Consider the following 6,682-nt stretch of genomic DNA (forward strand, 5'->3'; position numbering starts at 1 on the left):
TACATTTAGATACAGCTTAATACCACATATAATATTACATTCAGATGCTGCTTAATATCACATATAATATTACATTCAGATACAGCTTAATATCACATATAATATAACATTCAGATACAGATTGATATCACATATAATATGACATTCAAATGCTGCTTAATATCACATATAATATTACATTCAGATACAGCTTAATATCACATATAATTACATTTAGAAACTGCTTAATATCACATATAATATTACATTCAGATACTGCTTACTATCACATATAATATTACATTCAGATACAGCTTAATATCACATATAATATTACATTCAGATACTGCTAATATCACATATAATATTACATTTAGATACAGCTTGATATCTTATATAATATTACATTCAGATACTGCTTAATATCACATATCATTACATTCAGATACAGCTTAATATCACATATAATTACATTTAGAAACTGCTTAATATCACATATAATATTACATTCAGATACTGCTTAATATCACATATAATATTACATTCAGATACAGCTTAATATCACCTATCATAAAATTCAGATGCTGCTTAATATCACATATAATATTACATTCAGATACTGCCTAATATCACATATCATTACATTCAGATACAGCTTAATATCACATATAATATTACATTCAGATACTGCTTCATATCACATACAATATTACATTCAGATACAGCTTAATATCACATATCATTACATTCAGATACAGCTTAATATCACATATAATTACATTTAGAAACTGCTTAATACCACATTTAATATTACATTCAGATACAGCTTAATATCACATATCATTACATTCAGATACTGCTTAATATCACATATAATATAACATTCAGATACTGCTTAATATCACATATGATATTACATTCAGATCCTGCCTAATATCAAATATCATAATTACATTTAGAAACTGCTTAATACCACATTTAATATTACATTCAGATACAGCTTAATATCACATATCATTACATTCAGATACTGCTTAATATCACATATAATATAACATTCAGATACTGCTTAATATCACATATGATATTACATTCAGATCTTGCCTAATATCACATATCATTACATTAAGATACAGCTTAATATCACATTTAATATTACATTTAGATACAGCTTAATACCACATATAATATAACATTCAGATACTGCTTAATATCACATATAATATTACATTCAGATACTGCTTAATATCACATATAATATTACATTCAGATACAGCTTAATATCACCTATCATAACATTCAGATGCTGCTTAATATCACATATAATATTACATTCAGATACTGCCTAATATCACATATCATTACATTCAGATACAGCTTAATATCACATATAATATTACATTCAGATACTGCTTCATATCACATACAATATTACATTCAGATACAGCTTAATATCACATATCATTACATTCAGATACAGCTTAATATCACATATAATTACATTTAGAAACTGCTTAATACCACATTTAATATTACATTCAGATACAGCTTAATATCACATATCATTACATTCAGATACTGCTTAATATCACATATAATATAACATTCAGATACTGCTTAATATCACATATGATATTACATTCAGATCCTGCCTAATATCACATATCATAATTACATTTAGAAACTGCTTAATACCACATTTAATATTACATTCAGATACAGCTTAATATCACATATCATTACATTCAGATACTGCTTAATATCACATATAATATAACATTCAGATACTGCTTAATATCACATATGATATTACATTCAGATCTTGCCTAATATCACATATCATTACATTAAGATACAGCTTAATATCACATTTAATATAACATTTAGATACAGCTTAATACCACATATAATATAACATTCAGATACTGCTTAATATCACATATAATATTACATTCAGATACTGCTTAATATCACATATAATATTACATTCAGATACAGCTTAATATCACCTATCATAACATTCAGATGCTGCTTAATATCACATATAATATTACATTCAGATACTGCCTAATATCACATATCATTACATTCAGATACAGCTTAATATCACATATAATATTGCATTCAGATACTGCTTCATATCACATACAATATTACATTCAGATACAGCTTAATATCACATATCATTACATTCAGATACAGCTTAATATCACATATAATTACATTTAGAAACTGCTTAATACCACATTTAATATTACATTCAGATACAGCTTAATATCACATATCATTACATTCAGATACTGCTTAATATCACATATAATATAACATTCAGATATTGCTTAATATCACATATGATATTACATTTAGATCTTGCCTAATATCACATATCATAATTACATTTAGAAACTGCTTAATACCACATTTAATATTACATTCAGATACAGCTTAATATCACATATCATTACATTCAGATACTGCTTAATATCACATATAATATAACATTCAGATACTGCTTAATATCACATATGATATTACATTCAGATCTTGCCTAATATCACATATCATTACATTCAGATACAGCTTAATATTACATTTAATATTACATTTAGATACAGCTTAATACCACATATTATATAACATTCAGATACTGCTTAATATCACATATAATATTACATTCATATACAGCTTAATATCACATATAATATAACATTCAGATACAGATTGATATCACATATAATATTACATTCAAATGCTGTTAATATCACATATAATATTACATTCAGAAACAGCTTGATATCACCTATCATTACATTCAGATGCTGCTTAATATCACATATAATATTACATTCAGATACAGCTTAATATCACATATAATATTACATTCAGATACTGTTTAATATCACATATAATATTACATTCAGATACTGCTTAATATCACATATGATATTACATTCGAATGCTGCTTAATATCACATATAATATTACATTCAGATACAGCTTAATATCACCTATCATTACATTCAGATGCTGCTTAATATCACATATAATATTACATTCAGATACAGCTTAATATCACATATAATATTACATTCAGATACTGCTTAATATCACATATAATATTACATTCAGATACAGCTTAATATCACAGATCATTACATTCAGATACAGCTTAATATCACATATAATATTACAATCAGATACATCTTAATATCACATTTAATATTACATTCAGATACAGCTTAATATCACATATCATTACATTCAGATACAGCTTGATATCACATATAATATTACATTCAGATACTGCTTATTATCACATATAATATTACATTCAGATACTGCTTAATATCACATATAATATTACATTCAGATACTGCTTAATATCACATATGATATTACATTCAGATACTGCCTAATATCACATATCATTACATTCACATACAGCTTAATATCACATTTAATATTACATTTAGATACAGCTTAATACCACATATAATATAACATTCAGATACTGCTTAATATCACATATAATATTACATGCAGATACTGCTTCATATCACATAAAATATTACATTCAGATACTGCTCAATATCACATATAATATAACATTCAGATACTGCTTAATACCACATTTAATATTACATTCAGATACAGCTTAATATCACATATCATTACATTCAGATACTGCTTAATATCACATTTAATATTACATTTAGATACAGCTTAATACCACATATAATATAACATTCAGATACTGCTTAATATCACATATAATATTACATTCAGATACAGCTTAATATCACATATAATATTACATTCAGATACTGCTTAATATCACATTTAATATTACATTCAGATACAGATTGATATCACATATAATATTACATTCAGATACTGCTTAATATCACATATCATTACATTCAGATACAGCTTAATATTACATATAATTACATTTAGAAACTGCTTAATATCACACATTATTGCATTAAAATACTGCTTGATATCACACATTGTTACATTAAGTTCCTACTTGACGTCACCCATTATTACATTATATACATTACATTGTATCATTTTTGGGAGATGATTTTTAATCAACTCTTCTATGCAGTTACTCTTGCAAACCGAAACTGAAACAGTCTTTAGACCTAAGCACAAATCAACACCGCTGACAAGACTTAGTTCTTGAAAATAATCGATAAATTCGATGTAATGTACGCTGAAGCATTTTTAAAAAGGAAACTCATTTATAAATACCTTGAAAATAGTCAGATTTTAAATAGTACGAGCAATTTACAATTTTTTTGCAGTCGTTTGTATTCCTACGCCAGGGTTCAGTACTATAGTCTCGTTCAACCATCGGCTGTCTCCGTACATCTCCGACAAGCAGAGAGTCAGTCTATACTAGTATTTAGAGGTCGCATCATCAAACTATCACGTGACTTGGTATACGTATCTCTCACTTGTCGGAGATTAATGGAGACAGCCGAGCATCTGGTTGAACGAGACTAGAGTTCATTATTGGTTGGATCCATACAATTTTTGAAAAATTTCGATACCGATACATATAGTTTGATGGAATTGATTCCAATTTTAATTATTACACAACGTGATTCGTACGGGGTTTTTTCAAAATTCTTGTCGGAAAAGTCCGAGAATTCATATTTTAAAAATGTGCGTATTTCAAATACAGATTATAAACTACTTGCCAAGCAAAATAACATTTCGTTGATTTTCAGATAAATAATAATCGATAAAATCAACTCCCGTCAGTACTTCAGTACTTTGATTTAAAGAACGAATTTTATCTATGACATACGATTTAACCCAATTTGGAACAGTTTAAGCTTTAATAACCACAGAGCTAGCCTAAATTAAGAGAATGTGGCCCATTAATTGATGGAATGACGTTGACACATATTCTTTCATCCAGATATCGCTCCATTAAACTCCGAGATACAGTCGAATGCCACATTTATCTTTACTTTTAGATTCTCCTGGGAAACTCACGTATATATTAAGATGGTGCTTTGATGCTTTGAAGTCCAACATACAACAACTCGTGTCAATAAACTCTGATACAACTTTATGTCACTTGTATTATTACTTAAAGATTTCAAATACTGCTAGATGTAACGTGTAAGTATATTGAAATGGAATTGCAGTTTTACTCCTGTGTGCAAGTTTATTTTCTACCAAATATGTCAGCATGGGAGATAAATATGTTTACATGCAAAATAGTTGTGTCAACATGCAAGATAAGCATGTTGACATGCAAGTTACAAATCCTTTTAGAGATTTTGATTTTATGTGAGTAAAATGACTTTCTAATGCCGTAGTCTGACATCATAGATGCAAGATGCAAACATAATTATGACAACATGCGACTTATTAATGTTGACATGCGAAATAATTATGCAGATATGCAACGTGTGTGTGTGTGTGTTATTTATGTCAACATGCGCGTTAATTATGTCGATATAGGACTTATTTATGTCAACATGCGAGTTATCTCGCATGTTATAAATGTATTGCATGTTAACATAATTAACTCGCATGCTGACATAAACAAGTCGCATGTTAACACAATTATCTCGCATGTCGACTTGAATTTCTTGCATGTTAACTTAAATAACTTGCATGTTCACACAAATAGGTCGCAAGTCAACATAAATAAGTCGTATGTTACATCATAATTATGTTGCATCTAGCATCTATGATATCTATGTTGGCATATCTCTGCCCCTTGTGTGCAAGTTATTTTTCTGTTAATTATGTGGACATGCAAGATAAATATGTTGACATGCAAGATAGTTATGTCAACATGCAACATAACTATGTTGACATGCAAGAAAACTGCAATCAAATAAGAGTTATAAAAAATCTCAAATATCGCCAACATGTGACATTCAAGATGCTAGATACGCTACCTATTGATGTCAACATGCAACTTTTTTATATTAACATGCAACTTCTTTATGTCGACATGCAACTTATTTATGTCGACATGCAACTTAGTTATGTTAACATGCAACTTCTTTATGTCGACATGCAACTTAGTTATGTTAACATGCGACTAAGTTATGTTGACATACAACCTTATAAGTTGCATGTCAACATATTAATCTCGCATGTTAACATAACTAAGTTGCATGTCAACATATTCATCTCGCATGTCAACATAAGTAAGTTGCATGTTTACATAAATAAGTTGCATTTTGACATAAATAAGTTACATGTTGACATAAATTAGTTGCATGTCAGCATATTTATCCTGCATGTTAACATAAATAAGTTGCATGTCGACATAAAAAGGTAGCATCTAGCATCTTGGATGTCACAAGTGTGCGATATTTGAGAATTTTTGAGATTTTGTATAATTCTTATCTGATTGCAATTTTCTTGCATGTCAACAAAGTTATGTTGCATGTTGACATAATTATCTTGCATGTCAACATATCTATAATGCATGTCGACATATTTTATGGAAAGATAACCTGCACACAATGGGCAGAGATATGCCACTATAGATATCAGATACGGGCATAAGTGATTTTACCCATATAAAAATCAAGACTTGTAACTTGCATGTACACATAATTATCTTGCATGTTAACATAATTTTCTTGCATGTTGACATAATTTATCTTGCATGTAGGGGGCAGAAATATGCCACCTTATATTATGGCATTTGAACATTAAT

Source organism: Crassostrea angulata, chromosome 3, assembly GCF_025612915.1.
Source record: "Crassostrea angulata isolate pt1a10 chromosome 3, ASM2561291v2, whole genome shotgun sequence".
NCBI classification, from domain to species: Eukaryota; Metazoa; Mollusca; class Bivalvia; order Ostreida; family Ostreidae; genus Magallana; species Magallana angulata.